Raw genomic sequence first — 19,353 nt, 5'->3', positions numbered from 1 at the left:
TGGGACAAGGCAACTTCCAAAAGATGGGAAAGCAAGAAACTGGACTTTCCCCTGAGCCTCCACAAAGGCAGGAGGATCACCAAGTCAAAGCCAACTGCAGTAGTTCAGCAAGGCCTCAAGCAACTTAATGAGACCTTGTCTCAAAACTAAAAATAAAAAGGGCGGGAGCTATGGCTCAGTAGTTAAATATCCCTGGGTTCAATCCCTACTACAAGAAAACAAAAAAAAAGAAAACAAAAAAGAAAGGAATGCAGCCCATACACACTTTTTTTAAAAATTTATCTTTATTATAAACAAATAGGATACATGTTGTTTCTGTTTGTACATGGAGTAACAGCATATCATTTGCATATTCATACATTTACATAGAGTAATGATGTTTGATTCATTCCGTTATTTTTTCCTTCCCCCCTCCCCTCCCACCTCTCTTTTCCCTCTATACAATCCTTACTTCCTCCGTTCTTGCCCCCCTCCACCCCCCATTACGTGTCATCATCCGCTTATCAGTGAGATCATTCGTCTTTTGGATTTTTGAGATTGGCTTATCTAACTTACCATGATATTCTCCAATTTCATCCATTTACCTGCAAATGCCATAATTTTATTATTCTTTATAGCTGAGTAATATTCCATTGTATATATATACCACAGTTTCTTTACCCATTCATCAATTGAAGGGCATCTAGGTTGGTTCCATAGTCTGGCTATAGTGAATTGAGCAGCTGTGAACATTGATGTGGCTGTATCTCTGTAGTATGCTGATTTTAAGTCCTTTGCGTATGGACTGAGGAGTGGGATAGCTGGGTCGATGGTAGGTCCACTCCAAGTTTTCTAAGGAATCTCCACACTGCTTTCCAGAGTGGCTGCACTAATGTGCAGTCCCACCAGCAATGTATAAGTGTACCTTTTTGCCACATCCTCTCCAACACCTATTGTTGCTTGTATTTTTGATAATCGCCATTCTAATTGGGGTGAGATGGAATCTTAGGGTAGTTTTGATTTGTATTTCTCTTATTACTAAAGATGATAAACATTTTTTCATATGTTTGTTGATTGCTTGTAGATCTTCTGTGAAGTGTCTGTTCATATCCTTAGCCCATTTGTTGATTGGGTTATTTGTATTCTTCGTGTAGAGTTTTTTTGAGTTCTTTATAGATTCTGGAGATTAGTGCTCTATCTGAAGTATGAGTGGCAACGATATTCTCTCACTCTGTAGGCTCTCTGTTCACATTGCTGATAGTTTCCTTTGCTGAGAGAAAGCTTTTTAGTTTGAATCTATCCCAGTTGTTGATTCTTGCTTTTATTTCTTGTGCTATGAGAGTCCTGTTAAGGAAGTCTGATCCTAAGCCAACAAGTTGAAGATTTGGACCTACTTTTTCTTGTATGAGATGCAGGTCTCTGGTCTGATTCCGAGGTTCTTGTTCAATTATAGTTGAGCTTTGTGCAGGGTGAAAGATAGGGGTTTGGTTTCATTCTGTTGCATATGGATTTCCAGTTTTCCCAACATCATTTGTTGAAGAGGCTATCTGTTCTCCATTGCATATTGTTGGCACCTTTGTCTAGTATGAGAAAATTGTATTTATTTGGGTTTGTGTCCATATCCTCTATTCTGTACCATTGATCTACCTGTCTATTTTGGTGCCAATACCATGCCGTTTTTGTTACTATTGCTTTGTAGTAGAGTTGAAGATCTGGTATTGTGATACCCCCTGCTTCACTCTTCCTGCTAAGGATTGCTTTAGCTATTCTGTGTCTCTTATTCTTCCAGATGAATTTCATGATTGCTTGTTCTATTTCTGTAAGGTATGTCATTGGGATTTTAATTGGAATTGCATTGAATCTGTATAGCACTTTTGGTAGTATGGCCATTTTGACAATATTAATTCTTCCTATCCAAGAACATGGGAGATCTTTCCATCTTCTAAGGTTTTCTTTAATTTCTTTTTTTAGTATTCTATAGTTCTCATTGTAGAGGTCTTTCACCTCTTTGGTTAGATTGATAACCAAGTATTTTATTTTTTTTGAGGCTACTGCAAATGGAGTTGTTTTCCTCATTTCCCTTTCAGCTGTTTCATCGCTTGCGTATAAAAATTTTTTAGATTTATGCATGTTGATTTTATAGCCTATTTTGCTGAATTCATTGATGAGGTCTAGAAGTTTTCTGGAGGAGGTTTTTGGATCCTCTAAATATAGAATCATGTCATCTGCAAATAGTGACAGCTTAATTTCCTCTTTCCCTATTCCTATCCCTTTAATTTCTTTAGTCTGCCTAATTGCTCTGGCTAGAGTTTCAAGGACAATGTTGAATAGAAGTGGTGAAAGAGGACATCCCTGTCTTGTTCCTGTTTTTAAAGGGAATGGTTTCAGTTTTTCTCCATTCAGAATGATGTTGGCCAAGAGCTTAGCATAAATAGCCTTTACAATGTTCAGGTATGTTCCTACTATTCCTATTTTTTCTATTGTTTTGAACATGAAGGGGTGTTGTATTTTGTTGAACGCTTTTTCTGCGTCAATTGAAATAACCATATGATTCATATCCTTAAGTCTATTGACATGATGGATGATGTTTATTGATTTACGAATGTTGAACCTTCCTTGCATTCCAGGAATGAACCCCACTTGATCATGGTGCACAATTTTCTTAATATGTTTTTGGATACATTTTGCCAATATTTTGTTAAGGATCTTTGCATCTATATTCATCAAGGATATTGGTCTAAAATTTTCTTTCCTTGATGTGTCTTTTCCTGGTTTGGTTATGAGGGTAATATTAGCTTCATAGAATGAGTTAGGTAGGGTACCCTCCTTTTCTATTTCCTGGAATACTTTGAGAAGTATTGGAATGAGATCTTCTTTGAAGGCCTTGTAGAACTCGGCTGAGAATCCGTCTGGTCCTGGGCTTTTCTTGGATGGTAGATTTTTAATGGCTTCTTCTATTTCATTGCTTGATATTGATCTGTTTAAATCGTGTGTGTCCTCCTGGTTCAGTTTGAGAGGAGCGTATGTCTCTAGAAATTTGTCAATGTCTTCAGTAGTTTCTATTTTGTTGGAATACAGATTTTCAAAGTAGCTTCTCATTATGTTATGTATCTCAGTGGTGTCTATCGTGATATTTCCTTTTACATCATGTATATTAGTAATTTGAGTCTTCTCTCTCCTTCTCTTTGTTAGTGTGGCTAAGGGTTTGTCTATTTTGTTGACTTTCTCAAAGAACCAACTTTTTGTTTTGTCAATTTTTTGAACTGTTTCTTTTGTTTCAATTTCATTGATTTCAGCTCTGATTTTAATTATTTCCTGTCTTCTACAACTTTTGCTGTTATTCTGTTCTTTTTCTAGGGCTTTGAGCTGTAGGTCATTTAGTTGTTGACTTTTCATTCTTTTCTGGAATGTGCTCCATGCAATGAATTTTCCTCTTAGTACCGCTTTCATAGTGTCCCAGAGATTTTGATATGTTGTATCATCGTTCTCATTTACCTCTAAGAATTTTTTAATCTCCTCCCTGATGTTTTTTGTTATCCATGCTTCATTCAATAGCATATTATTTAGTCTCCAAGTGTTGGAGTAATTCCCCTTTTTTATTTTGTCATTGATTTCTACTCTCAGTCCATTATGATCTGATAGAACATAAGGCAGTATCTCTATTTTTTTGCATTTCCTAAGGGCTGCTTTGTGGCATAACACATGGTGTATTTTCGAGAAGGTTCCATGTGCTGCTGAGAAGAAAGTGAATCCGCTCGTTGATGGATGGAATATTTTATATATGTTTATTAAGTCTAGGTTATTGATTGTGTTATTGAGTTCTATGGTTTCTTTGGATGGATTTTGTTTGGAAGATCTATCGAGTGGTGACAGCAATGTGTTAAAGTCGCCCAGAATTATTGTGTTGTGGTCTATGTGATTCTTGAAATTGAGAAGGATTTGTTCGATGTACAGGGATGCACCATTGTTTGGGGCATAAATATTTACTATTGTTATGTCTTCCTGATTTATGGTTCCCTTAAGTAGTATGAAATGTTCTTCTTTATCCCTTCTGACTAACTTTGGCTTGAAGTCCACTTTATCTGATATAGGGATGGAAACCTCCGCTTTTTTACTGAGTCCATGTGCGTGGTAGGTTTTTTCCCATCCTTTCACCTTTAATCTGTGGATGCCTTTTTCTATGAGATGAGTCTCTTGCAGGCAGCATATTGTTGGGTCTTTCTTTTTAATCCATTCTGCCAGTCTATGTCTTTTGATTGATGAGTTTAGGCCATTAACGTTCAGGGTTATTATTGAGATATGATTTGTATTCCCAGTCATTTGGCTTATTTTTGGTTTTTAAGTTGGCTTGGTTTCTCCTTTGAGTGGTTTTTCTCTAAGGTAGTTCCTCCCTTTGCTGACTTCCATTGTTGTTTTTCATTTCCTCCTCATGGAATATTTTGTTGAGAACATTCTGTAGTGCAGGCTTTCTATTTGTAAATTCTTTTAACTTTTGTTTATCATGGAAAGATTTTATTTCATCTTCAAATCTGAAGGTAAGTTTTGCTGGGTATAGGATTCTTGGTTGGCAACCATGTTCTTTCAGAGCTTGAAATATGTTGCTCCAGGCCCTTCTAGCTTTTAAAGTCTGGGTCGAGAAGTTGGCTGTTATCTGTATTGGTCTCCCCCTATATGTAATCTGATGCTTTTCTCTTGCAGCCTTCAAAATCCTATCTTTATTTTGAATGTGAGGCATTTTCATTGTAACGTGCCTTGGTGTGGATCTGTTGTGATTCTGTGCATTTGGTGTTCTGTAAGTCTCTCGTATTTGATTTTCCATTTCATTCTTCAGGTTTGGGAAATTTTCTGATATTATTTCATTGAATAGGTTGTTCATTCCTTTGGTTTGTATCTCTGTGCCTTCCTCAATCCCAATAATTCTTAAATTTGGTCTTTTCATTTTGTCCCATAGTTCTTGGAGATTCTGTTCATGATTTCTTACCATCTTCTCTGTTTGGGTGACTTTATTTTCAAGATTAAATATTTTGTCTTCATCGTCTGAGGTTCTGTCTTCCAAGTGGTCTAGTCTGTTAGTGATGCTTTCCATTGAGTTTTTTATTTGGTTTATTGTCTCCTTCATTTCAAGAATTTCTGTTTGTTTTTTTTTTGAGAATCTGTATCTCTTTGTTGAAATGATCTTTTGCTTCCTGCACTTGCTCTTTCAGCTTATTGGTATTATCATTCATTGCCTGCATTTGCTCTCTTATCTCATCCTTTGCTTCATGAATCATCTTAATCATGTATAATCTTAAGTCCTTTTCTGACATTTCTTCTAACATACTGTCATTGGATTCTATTACTATAGAATCTAGATTTGTTTGGATCATTTTCTTCCCTAGTTTTTTCATGTTGTTCATGTATCTTCCCCTCTAGCAGTGCAGATCTGGGGTATTGCAGATTTCCCCCTATAGGCTTATAGTGGCCCTATAGGTTTCCAAAACCCTTTCTTTAAGGGGAGATCAATATTAGCAGTGCCCAAATCAGACACTATGCAATCCTAGACCAAACAGCTCCTATGGGGACAATAACAAAATTGTCATAATAAACAAAATGAGTTCAAATATTATCTTTGGTAAAACAAACAGGTTTGCAATAAGGTATGCAGTTTCTAATGGAGGACAAAGAGGATGCAGAGGGATGTAGAATGTGGCTGTTAATGGGATAAGAAAAAATATACAGAAGTTCTAGAAAATAGAAAGCGTGAGAGTATAATCAAAAGAAATCGGATGTGAGCATGCAAAAAAGGGAGAAAGAGACTCTGCGGGAACAGGTAAACAAAAGGAAAAGAAAGCAAGAAAAGTAAAGAAATAAAAACTTAAATTTTTTTAAAAAGGAGAAAAAAGAAAATCTACTGTACAACAGTCATATACTAATGAAACCTCCCAGTGTTCAGTAGCCTGATGCATGAGAGGAACCTGACAATGAGCTTCAAGCCTCCAGCAGGCATCGCAGGATGGGATTTGCCCCACCCAAAGATCGGAGCTACAGCTTCCAGGATTATCCAAGATGGCCGCTCTGGCTTGGAAATGTGTTGGCAAATGGGGAGCTGCAGCTCAGCGGTGGACGTGGTCAGCTGGAGGTCCTGGAGACAGGATGCAGTTGGTCTGGCAGGGGTCCTGGATGTCCGGTGTGTTTGGTGTGGTTGTGGGATCCTGGAGGCCGGATGCAATCAGTCGGTCTGGAGTCCTGGTGATAGGGCGCAGTCAGTTGGTCTGGGGGTCCTGGTGGCAGGGAGCAGTCGGTCGATGTGAGGGCCCCAGAGGCAGGGAGTGATCGGTCGGGCTGAGGGATCCTGGAGACGGGGCTCAGTCAGTCCAGCCAGGGGTCCTACGAGGTCTGGCTGCTGTCTCAAAATGGCGGCAGCCACATTTAATCAAACCTGCAGGTACTGTGACAGTGAACTTCCAGGCAACAGCAGGCAGCTGGTGCTCCAATGGCGGTCGGCGATCAGTTTGCTGACTATTGTCGGACGATCGGGAGGTGAGCCTCCTGAGTTAGGTGATGGATAGGTGTAAGGCAGGCGATGGACAGGCGAGAGGCAAGCAAATGGCGGATGACAGGCGCCTGACAGTGAGCAATCTGCACTCAAAAAAGGCATCGATATGCTGGCAGACTGCAGGTCATCACAGCAGACAAATGGGGTAAACACCAGGGGGATCGATAAGCAGCAAAAACTGCCTCACCGAGAAACAGATATCCTCTGCTTGAAACCAGCGTTACAGAGCGACAAGGAACGCAGCCTCCCTCTAGTCCGCCATCTTGGATCTCCCCCCATACACACTAGAGACACTTGAATAAGCTGAGATTCCTGACCTACCAAACTGTGAGATAACAAAGTTGTGCTGCTTTAAGCAAAAGAAGAAGAAAAGGCAGTCAGAACCCCAGATCCTCTCTCCCATCAGTTAGAGCCAGACAAAGCATCCTAATCTTGTAACAAGTGGCAGTTTACTCTCTGGAGTAAAGGGTACAGAAAGACAGATTCAGGGACACCAGAAAAAGATGGAACAGGTTTTTTAAATCTAGCCATTACAGGTGTGGATGACGAGACCTTGGCTCCTTTTTCATGCTTGGTTCCCCCAAATCCTCCCAGGCAGGATTTTCCCCCACAAAAAGATAAACAGGATTCTTTTTTTGGAGAAAGTGAAATGTCCAAGGGGGAAAAAAAAATCTCAAGATTCTGATGAACAAGAGTCACCCACTGAAATGAACAAGTCCCTGCCCAAGAACTACAGGGAAGCTCACCAGGTAACAAGTTTCAAGTCTATTTCTACTGTCTCCTCCTTAAATATGAACAGAAAACTCAATTCTCACCATTTATTTCAGAAAAATTTTTGACATTAAAGCAGGAATCAAACAACCAGATAAAAAAGGGGAACATGCAAAAAAATGTGTAAAGAGCAGAAAAAAAACAGCAAAATAATACAACTTATATTCTCAAAGGAAAAGAAAAAATACATAAAGTACAAAAACAAAAAGTGTATTCTACTTTTAAAAATGAAATATTCAGAGGTCCCCCAAAATCATATTCAAAATTATAAGCATGCTGGCTAAAATTAAAAATTCAATAGATACCAAGAAAACCTCTCAGAAAGTGGAACAACACCACAGAGAGATGGAAAATAACTAAGAAAAAGATAAAAGAAAATTAGAGGATTGATCCAGTAGGGAAAAAAATGCAATTAACAGACTAGCCAAAAACAGAAAAGCATGGAAAGGAAATTATGGAAGAAATAGTACAAGAAATTTCTCAAATTGAAGGACATGAGTTCCAAAGCTGAGGGAAGCATGGATATTAAGGGGGTGGGGAGGGAAGGATGCATCCCAATGAAAATTTTCAGAATTCTAGGAATAAAGAAAAATGTTAACCAGTTTGCTCCAAAGACACAAAACATTTCACTCACAAATTGGGAAGCAGAATGGCCTTAGGCATCTCAATTTACACCACAAAGTTCAGCCCCCACAAAGATTCAGTCATAAGATAAACATAAATATTTATTTAAACACAGACTACAACTTGACTGCATCATGAAAAATAACCAGGAAGAGTAGGTGTGTTTTAAGGATGAAGGGTTGCTTGTGAGAGAGAAATCCTCAGCAAAAAATCAATGCATAAGTCTAAAATTTTAACAGAAATCAATAAATGGCACATAAAACAAATGCTGGGTTGTTTAGAAATAGATAGGTGAATACTAGAAAATATACCTAGAAGAGCTGAAAAGGGCTATCTTTAGAAATGGAGAATGACTATTATAGTAGTATTTGAATTATTAAACAATATACATGTAATTACTTTAAAATAAATATAAGGACTCCGGCTGCGGGCTCTCTTCACGGGGCGATCCAAGATGGCGGCCTAGAGGGAGACTGCACCCCCGGTCGCTCCAGAACCCAGGAGTTAAGAAGGGGAGGCATTGAGAGACTCGGACTGAAGTGGAGCCACGGGTGAGTCTGCCCACTGGGTAAAGCTCGGCCCGGGTGGCAGGCCCAGATAGAGGTGGCTTATCGGAGCCGGGCAGGGCAGCTAGAGTCATCCACAGGCAGTCCTGCGCACTCCGGCGGTGGGCCCCGCCCACACAGCCAGCTTCTCCAGGTTCTCGGAACGGAACTGGCCCGCTAGTGAGAGCCTGTCTGAACAGAGCACGCTCCGAGTCCCGGAGCCCCTGCAGTGCAGTGTACTCCTGCAAAGAACCAGCGGAGAGCCTCGATCTGCAGTCAGCCTCAGGGATAAGGGCAGGGCAGCCGGAGACCTCTTCAGGCGGCACTGCCCACTCCGGCTGCGGGCTCTCTTCACGGGGCGATCCAAGATGGCGGCCTAGAGGGAGACTGCACCCCCGGTCGCTCCACAACCCAGGAGTTAAGAAGGGGAGGCATTGAGAGACTCGGACTGAAGTGGAGCCACGGGTGAGTCTGCCCACTGGGTAAAGCTCAGCCCGGGTGGCAGGCCCAGATAGAGGTGGCTTAGCAGAGTCGGGCAGGGCAGCTTGAGTCTTCCCAAGGTAGTCTTCCACACTCCGGCAGTGGGCTCTTCCCACACGGCCAGCTGCACGGTGCAGGCCCACAGTGAGAGCATTTCCGCACAGAGCCAGTTCCAAAACGTGGAACCAGTAGGGGGCTAGGGGCAGTATTCTTCGAATGAGCTGCTTTATCAGATTCCTCCAAGACATCAGGCTACTGAAGGCTGGGAGGTGATACACTGGAAATCTACTGGGACACTATAAGCCAATAGTGGAAAACTGCAATATCTCAGGGTCCCACTGACAACTGACCATTATGAGAAAACAAGGGAAGAAAATGTCCCAAACAAACCTAGATACTACATCAATAAAACCCAATGACAGCACAGCAGAAGAAATGTCAGAAAGGGAGTTCAGAATGTACGTAATTAAAACGATCAGGGAAGCTAATGAGGAGATGAAAGAGCAAATGCAGGCATTGAAGGAGGAGATGAAAGAGCAAATGCAGGCATTAAATGATCGCACCAATCAACAGTTAAAAGACCAAATACGGGAAGCAAGAGATCATTTCAATAAAGAGTTAGAGATACTGAAAAAAAACCAAACTGAAATCCTTGAAATGAAGGAAACAATAAACCAAGTTAAAAACTCCATAGAAAGCATAACCAATAGGATAGAACACCTGGAAGACAGAACCTCAGACATTGAAGACAAAATATTTAACCTTGAAAACAAAGTGGAACAACAGAGAAGATGGTAAGAAATCATGAACAGAATCTCCAAGAACTATGGGATATCATGAAAAGGCCAAATTTGAGAATTATTGGGATTGAGGAAGGCTTAGAGAAACAAACCAAAGGAATGAACAATCTATTCAATGAAATAATAACAGAAAATTTCCCAAATCTGAAGAACGAAATGGAAAACCAAGTACAAGAGGCTTATAGAACTCCAAACATACAAAATTACAACAGACCCACACCAAGGCACATTATTATGAAAATACCTAACATACAAAATAAAGACAGAATTTTAAAGGCCGCGAGAGAAAAGAATCAAATTACATTCAGAGGGAAACCAATAAGAATATCAGCAGATTTTTCAATCCAGACCCTAAAAGCTAGAAGGGCCTGGAACAACATATACCAAGCCCTGAAAGAAAATGGATGCCAACCAAGAATCTTATACCCAGCAAAACTTACCTTCAAATTTGACGATGAAATAAGATCCTTCCATGATAAACAAAAGCTAAAGGAATTTACAAAAAGAAAGCCAGCATTACAGAACATTCTCAGCAAAATATTCCATGAGGAAGAGATGAAAAACAACGATGCAAATCAGCAACAGGAGGCGCTAGCCTAAAGGAATAGCCAAATAAAGGAGAAACCGAATCATGTCAAAAACAAATATGAGTCAATTGACTGGGAATACAAATCATATCACAATAATAACCCTGAATGTTAATGGCCTGAATTCATCAATCAAAAGACACAGACTGGCAGATTGGATTAAAAAGAAAAATCCAACAATATGCTGCCTGCAAGAGACACATCTCATAGAAAGAGACACCCATAGACTAAAGGTGAAAGGATGGGGAAAAACATACCATGCACACGGACACAGCAAAAAAGCTGGAGTATCCATCCTCATCTCAGATAATGTGGACTTCAAACCAAAACTAGTCAGAAGGGATAAGAAGGACACTACATGCTGCTTAAGGGAAGCATAAATCAGCAAGACATAACAATCATAAATATCTATGCCCCGAACATTGGCTCATCCACGTACGTCAAACAAATCCTTCTCAATTCCAGAAATCAAATAGACCACAACACAATAATACTAGGCGATTTTAACACACCTCTCTCACCACTGGATAGATCGTCCAAACAAAAATTGAATAAAGAAACTATAGATCTCAACAACACAATCAGCAATTTAGACTTAACGGACATATATAGAATATACCATCCAACAAAGAATGAATACACTTTCTTCTCAGCAGCACATGGATCCTTCTCTAAAATAGACCATATCTTATGCCACAAAGCTACTGTTAGTAAATACAAGAAGATAGAGATACTACCTTGCACTCTATCAGATCATAATGGATTGAAATTAGAAATAAATGACAGAATAAAAAACAGAAACTTCTCCAATACCTGGAGACTAAATAATACACTATTATATGATGAATGGATAACAGAAGACATCAGGAGGGAAATAAAAAAATTCTTAGAAGTAAACGAGAACAAAGACACATCATATCAAAATCTCTGGGACACTATGAAAGCAGTACTTAGAGGAAGATTTATTTCATGGGGTGCATTCAAAAAAAGAAGTAGAAATCAACAAATAAACGAGTTAACACTACAGCTCAAAGCACTAGAAAAAGAAGAGCAGACCAATACCAAAAGTAGTAGAAGACAGGAAATAGTTAAAATCAGAGCCGAAATCAACGAAATCGAAACAAAAGAAACAATCGGAAAAATTAATAAAATAAATAGTTGGTTCTTTGAAAAAATAAATAAAATTGATAAACCCTTAGCCACACTAACAAAGAGAAAGAGGGAGAAAACTCAAATTACTAAAATTCGGAATGAACAAGGAAACATCACAACAGACACGAGTGAAATACAAAACATAATTAGAAGCTATTTCGAAAATCTATACTCCAACAAAACAGAAAACCTTGAAGACATCAACAATTTCTAGAGACATATGAACTACCTAAACTGAACGAGGAGGACATACACAACTTAAATAAACCAATTTCAAGCAATGAAATAGAAGAGGTCATCAAAAGCCTACCAACAAAGAAAAGTCCAGGACCAGATGGGTTCTCAGCCGAGTTCTATAAAACCTTTAAAGAAGAGCTCATTCCAATACTCCTCAAACTATTCCATGAAATAGAAGAGGAGGGAACCCTACCAAACTCGTTCTATGAAGCCAATATCACCCTGATACCTAAACCAGACAGAGACACATCAAGGAAAGAAAATTTCAGACCAATATCCTTAATGAACATCGATGCAAAAATTCTCAACAAAATTTTAGCAAATCGCATACAAATATATATTAAAAAGATAGTGCACCACGATCAAGTGGGTTTTATCCCAGGGATGCAAGGTTGGTTCAACATTCGGAAATCAATAAATGTCATTCACCATATCAACAGACTTAAAGTTAAGAATCACATGATTATTTCAATAGATGCAGAAAAAGCATTTGATAAAATACAGCATCCCTTCATGCTCAAAACACTAGAAAAAATTGGGGTAATGGGAACATTCCTAAACATTATAAAGGCCATCTACGCTAAGCCCATGGCTAATATCATTCTAAATGGTGAAAACTGAAAGCGTTCCCCCTAAAAACTGGAACAAGGCAGGGATGCCCTCTTTCACCCGCTTCTATTCAACATCGTCCTTGAGACTCTAGCCAGAGCAATCAGACAAACCAAAGAAATTAAAGGGATACGAATAGGAAAAGAAGAACTCAAACTATCCCTGTTTGCTGATGACATGATTATATATTTAGAGGAACCTGGAAATTCCACCAGAAAACTTTTAGAACTCATAAGTGAATTCAGTAAAGTAGCAGGTTACAAGATCAATGCTCATAAATCCAATGCATTTTTATACATAAGTGATGAATCTTCAGAAAGAGAAATTAGGAAAACTACTCCATTCACAATAGCATCGAAAAAAATAAAATACTTGGGAATCAATCTCACAAAAGAGGTGAAAGACCTCTACAATGAGAACTACAGAACACTAAAGAAAGAAATTCAAGAAAACCTTAGAAGATGGAAAGATCTCCCATGTTCCTGGATAGGCAGAATTAATATCGTCAAAATGGCTATACTACCTAAAGTTCTATACAGATTCAATGCAATTCCAATTAAAATCCCAATGATGTACCTCGCAGAAATAGAGCAAGCAATTATGAAATTCATCTGGAAGAATAAAAAACCTAGAATAGCTAAAGCAATCCTCAGTAGCAAGAGCGAAGCAGGGGGTATTGCAATACCAGATCTTCAACTCTACTACAAAGCAATAGTAACAAAAAACGGCATGGTATTGGTACCAAAATAGACAGGTAGACCAATGGTACAGAATAGAGGACATGGACACAAACCCAAATAAATACAATTTTCTCATACTAGACAAAGGTTCCAACAATATGCAATGGAGAAAAGATAGCCTCTTCAACAAATGGTGCTGGGAAAAACTGGAAAACTATATGCAATAGAATGAAACTAAACCCCTATCTCTCACCCTACACAAAACTCAACTCAAAATGGATCAAGGACCTCGGAATCAGACCAGAGACCCTGCATCTTATAGAAGAAAAAGTAGGTCCAAATCTTCAACTTGTTGGCTCAGGATCAGATTTCCTTAACAGAACTCCCATAGCACAAGAAATAAAAGCAAGAATAAACAACTGGGATAGATTCAAACTAAAAAGCTTTCTCTCAGCAAAGGAAACTATCAGAAATGTGAAGAGAGAGCCTACAGAGTGGGAGAATATCTTTGCCAACCATACCTCAGATAGAGCGCTAATTTCCAGAATCTATAAAGAACTCAAAAAACTCTACACGAAGAATACAAATAATCCAATCAACAAATGGGCTAAGGAAATGAACAGACACTTCACAGAAGAAGATGTACAAGTAATCACCAGATATATGAAAAAATGTTCAACATCCCTAGTAATAAGGGAAATGCAAATCAAAACTACCCTAAGATTTCATCTCACCCCAACTAGAATGGCGATTATCAAGAATACAAGCAACAATAGGTGTTGGCGAGGATGTGGTGAAAAAGGAACACTCATACATTGCTGGTGGGACTGCAAATTAGTGCAGCCACTCTGGAAAGCAGTGTGGAGATTCCTCAGAAAGCTTGGAATGGAAACACCATTTGACCCAGCTATCCCACTCCTTGGCCTATACCCAAAGGACTTAAAATCAGCATACTACAGAGATACAGCCACATCAATGTTCATTGCTGCTCAATTCACCATAGCCAGATTGTGGAACCAACCTAGATGTCCTTCAGTTGATGAATGGATAAAGAAACTGTGGCATATTTATACAATGGAATATTACTCCGCAATGAAGAATGATAAAATTATGGCATTTGTAGGCAAATGGTCGAAATTGGAGAATATCATGCTAAGTGAGATAAGCCAATCTCAAAAACTAAAGGACGAATGATCTCGCTGATAAGCGGATGAGGACATATAATGGGGGGTGGGAGGGGCTAGCATTAGGTTTAGGGTTAGGTTTAGAGTTAGGCTAAGGAGAGCAGTAAGAATGAAGGAAAGAAGGACTGTGTAGAGGGAAAAGAGGGGTGGGAGGGGTGGGAGGGGTGGGAGGGGTGGGGGGGAGGGGAAAAATATAATAAACATCATTACCCTATGTAAACGTAAAAAAAATAAATAAATAAAAAATAAATAAAAAAAAAATAAAATAAAAAAAAATAAAATAAAATAAATATAAGGAGAAAAATGAGGGAGAGAGGAAAAAAAAAAAAGAAAGATTGACTTAACAAAAAAAATTCCACAAATTTTTGCATAGAGGAGATCTTCAATGTTCATGTACACAAAAAGAATGAAAATAGCAACTGTCCTAACATTATGCAAATGGTTTTTGTAGCTTGGAATAAAATTTCCAATTATAGTACCATATATAAATTCTAAAAGTGCTGGATGGTCAACAACTAAAATGATAATGTGCTGTGGCAAAAGTTATTGAATGCCTCAAAATTCTAACTCTAATAATGAAGATATTAATGTCAAATATATATATATATGTGTGTGTCAAAAAAATTGAAAGAAAATTATTCTAGGGTAGGAAGAAAGCATTAGTTATAAAATTTTGTTTTGTACAAACACATGTTGCTTAATATACATATGTAACTAATTAAATGGTATATATATATATGCTCGACCATTTATATCCCCACCTATTCCTTATATTTTCAAATTGGCCACAAACGATTGTTTGCTGATATCTTCTCAATGCACAGAGAAAATACTAAACTATGCTAAAAGATGCATAAAGAAGTCTAAAACTCCATTTACCTGAATCTCGTTGTTACTTTTCTTCATTAATCTTCCTTACAATCTAGGAGGAAATTAAGTAAATTAAAGTTCATTCTTCATATAATGAACTGCTCATAAGGAAAAAAAAAAAAAAAAACACTAAAAGTCAAGGTAATTACTATTTGCCTTGAGAAATAAGTGGGAAAAAATGTCCTTTCCCACTTCCCAGCTTACTTTTGGCTGTCATGGAATTCAGAGTAAGCTGCAATTTGGCAAAACCAAGCAGAAGCAGGCATGTAAATCCAAAACCAATAAAACATCACATGCCAAGTGCAACTGATGGGGCAGTGTGAATTTTTAAATCATGTAGCTTCATAAATATCCCTTCTCCATCCAGACTAATAAACACTAATATACTATAAGGAAAACAATAAAATAGAAAGCATATTATTCAAACTACAAGAATTATAATTCTAGCCAAGAGCAGTGACACACACTTGTAATCCCAGCAGCTCTGGAGCCTGAAGGAGGATCACAAGTTCAAGGCCATCTTCAGCAACTTAGTGAGAGGCCCTAAGCAACTTAGCAAGACCCTGTCTCAAAAAATAAAAAGGGCTGGGATATAGCTCAGTGGTAAAGTGCCTCTGGGTTCAATGTTTAAATTTTTATTTCTATAAAAATGCAATCAATAGCAAGTTAAGTGGAACGACTCAGACCAAGTCCATAGGTATATGGTGGAAGAACTCATACATAGACTTTAATCTCCTTCACACTAAAGAATTAAAAATGTTTCTTCTCCTACAGTGAACTGTTATGGTTTGGATATGAGGTGTTCCCCAAAAGCTCACATGAGCGTGCAAGAAGGTTCACAGGAGAAATGATTGGGTTGTGAGAGTCTTAACCCAATCAGGGAATTAATCCCCTGATAGGGATTAACTGAGTGATAACTGAAGTTCGGGGTGTGGCTGGAGCGGGTAGAAATTAGAAGAGCAGGTTTGGGGTATATATTTTGTATCTGGTAAGTGGAAACACCTCCCTCTGCTTCCTAATCATCACGAGCTGCTTCCCTCTGCCACACCTCCAGCCCCAAGGAATGGAGTCTGCTCTCTGTGGACTGAGACCTCTGAAACCATGGGCCCTTAAATAAACTCTTCTTCCTCTACAATCGTTCTGGTCAGGTTCTTTTAGCCGCAGCAGCGAAAAAGTCAACTAAAATATGAACGTACACATAACCACTCCTCTTCTAAAAGGTCACTATTTCCCTGACTTCAAATACCACTAATTAGTCTTGCCTGCTGTTGAGGTTATTAGGGATCATTATTATTCAGGGATCTATCTAGGAGTCTAAGGATCCTTGTATCTGGGCCAAAATAAAATGCTTTAGGGAGAGAAAAGTAGGCTAGCTGCAAGGTGATATTATTTCAGAAAAATGCTCCCATTTCTAAGGGAAGGTGTTTTTGGCTGGTTGGTTGCTTATTTGAGGTCAACCTGCAAGTTCTCCAGAGACTCCAGGACAGATAAGCAGTTTTATGAGAGAAATAGAAGGGAAAGGGCCTTCCTAATGACCAGGATGAATGTTCTGTTATGCACAAGACTTAGAAAGGCAAGGACAGAGGGAATAAAAAAAAAAAAATCAGAGGGGGTTTGACATTCTTTCTATAGATGCAAAAACATGTATCAAATAGAGATAATAACCTATCTTGTATGTGCCAGAAGCTAGATCAAGTTATTAATGGAGCAACCTGTTTGACCTTCCAATTCCTGTGAAAACTGTTTCACTCCCAAAGTCGACAGGTAACAGTCTCAAAGCAGCAGTATAGTGTATGAACTCAAAATGTCAGTAGGTAAGGCAAAGCTATTCCTCTTTCAAGCTTCTATGCAGGGATAGAGTCTATATAAACAGAAAGGGAAGTGTTCTCAGAAACAAAGCCACATGATTAGATACAGAACATGTTGTCTTGGTCCTGCCCATGAATCATTTAAAGAAAAAGAATCAGTTATGCAGGATCCAAAAAGTCTTCTGAATTCAAAAAGCTGAATGGTTTTGTCACCCACAAAGTAAGCCAGTTATCTTTCTGTACCTCAAAGGAGAGGTTTCCAAAGGAACCCATACACTCCCAAGGTGTAATTTTCTGAAACGTTAACTGGTTTTATTGCACTGTATGTTTTCCCTCTGCAACAGGAGACACCAAAAAGAACATGATGGCCCTCAGAGACAGTCACAAATGCAAAGAGGCAAATTACCACCAGAGTTACTGAAAATGCTACCTTCCACCAACATGCCAAATCCACATGACTATTTAATTTCCATCATAAGTACTTTCAAAAAGCAGGGCCAAAATGGGAACACAATTCAAAAAGGGAACTTTCCATTCTGCCACTTGACAGACAGAGATAATAAAATAAGACAAATATATCATAGTTTAAGACAATGCGACATAACATAGACATGTAGCTATCTATAAAGGTCTTTCTGCATCCTCATTGGTAAAAACAAAGTAGTATCTCAATAACAACTATGACTGTCAGACATCATCAAATGTCTCCACATTTAGTCCTGCGAGAACACTGGGGCAGGGAGTGAAAAGGTTAGAAATCCCAACTCAATCAGACACACATAGTAGGTTCAGTGGTTATATAACTTGTCTAAGGTCAAAAACCAAGGTTGCACATTGAAAAGGTGGAACAGAGGTTCCAAATCGAGTCTGTCAAATTCAAGTCAGTTCTGACTTAATGATGAATGTACTAGATATGTTCCCCAATCACAAAGTATTTAGTAGTCTGTTTTCTAGTTTCAAATTATTTCTGCGATGATCACAAGTAAGGGATATTGACATTCCTTCCTCTGTAAAATGAAAGAAGTATCTTGTTAGCAAGTGGCTTGAGAGCAGGAAACAAAAATAAGCCTTATAGATTAGATAACTGCTAAAGCAGCTGAGAGCACTCTGGTGATCTTCCTTTTATGGGATCTAGCACAGGGAATACATAGTGAAAGCTGCAGGCTTGCTTTTCAATGGATACATTTCGTGAAGATAAAAGAAGTTCTTTCATGGGCTGTATGAGTGAGCAAGTGAACTATGCATACCATGCATGGTAGAGTTTCTGGGGGAAAAAAACATGCTAAATTCAGAGGCATAGCTTTGGAGTTTCAATCAGGACTGAGAAAAAAGTCAAGTGAGAATCTTCATAGGCATTAATGCAATGACATTCAGAAGAACACTGGTGGCAGGGTGGGCAATCTGTTACCTTTCTCCTAATCTGAAAAATTCTGGCATAGCAATACTCAAACTCCTATGTATTTATTACTGGTGACTTGCTTTCAAGAAAAACACACTGGGGGCTGGGGGTATAGCTCAGTTGGTAGAGTGCCTGCCTCACAAGCACAAGACCCTGGGTTCAATCCCCAGCACCCAAAAGAAAAAAGAAAAGAAAAACACACTGGAGTAGAAGTTTCAAAGGGTAAAAATGAATGAGTTTAAGCACCAAAGCTGAGGAAGGAAAATATTAAAGTTCCCAAAATCCTATAAGGCACTGGCAACTTCCCTTTTTACAAGTTTGCATCTGGAGGGCCAGTCCTTTCAATGCTGATTATGTTCTCTTAAATGATGGAGGGCAGAAGTTTCATCTTAGAGGTCAACATGAATGCCTGATGATCAATTGATTGAGATTGATTGTTTGGCAATGGCTACCCAGAAGCAACATTGAAAGTGCTCAAATCAGCTGCCATTTTGTTGCCACTGTGTGTCATGGATGTGTGACACTGAAATCGCAGCAGGCATGTTTCATTTTTGACAGCCCTGTCCCAAACCTTGTTATTTTAGTTCAGTTATTTCTTCTCAGGGGAAGATGGCATGTAATTAGACATGAATAATAGAGAGACCAGTAATAGCACAAGATCAATTTAATTATATTTTTCCATTAACACTGTACTTTATTAGAATAATAAAACACACTGAAAACCTCATTCTTACTCATAAACAGTGTGTTATGCAAATTAGAGCCTGGTTCAAGAGAATATAAAATCCAAGGTACAAAGCTAGTGTTTTCTTCTATACAAGTTTCACATTTTTTCCCCTTAATGTCTAACTCTCAATAAAAACAGTTACACTGATCCTTCCCTTCCTTTCCTCTGCTTGTAGAAGAACACTATCTCACAAGTGGTTGGAAAGACTTGGGCATGGTCTCTAGCTTTAGGGACTAAAAGTCACAGTATCCTGCCAGAGTCAACCAGGATGCTTCCTCCTCCTAGCAGCTGGTTCCAGCTCTCCTCACAAGGGAGAATGGCATCCCACTACCCTCAAGGAAAGCCTAAATCTGTCCTTCCCTCTGC

General features: G+C 38.7%; 1 protein-coding gene across 3 annotated transcripts in view; it reads right to left on the bottom strand.

Moving 5' to 3' along the window:
• Positions 1–19,353, bottom strand: part of Sgms1 (sphingomyelin synthase 1) — a 318,450-nt gene that overhangs the window by 160,547 nt on the left and 138,550 nt on the right. The window contains exon 4 of one of the 3 annotated variants that reach the window (XM_047552418.1): positions 15,063–15,105. The exons of the other annotated variants lie outside the window; for them this stretch is intronic. The gene's annotated coding sequence lies outside the window, so the exon portion shown is untranslated. The remainder of the gene's footprint in view (positions 1–15,062; positions 15,106–19,353) is intronic. 3 annotated transcript variants of the gene reach the window in all.

Source organism: Sciurus carolinensis, chromosome 5 (genome assembly GCF_902686445.1).
Source record: "Sciurus carolinensis chromosome 5, mSciCar1.2, whole genome shotgun sequence".
In the NCBI taxonomy this organism is placed as follows: domain Eukaryota; kingdom Metazoa; phylum Chordata; class Mammalia; order Rodentia; family Sciuridae; genus Sciurus; species Sciurus carolinensis.
The sequence above is the reverse complement of the archived record's forward strand: the minus strand, read 5'-3'. Positions and strand labels throughout refer to the sequence as shown.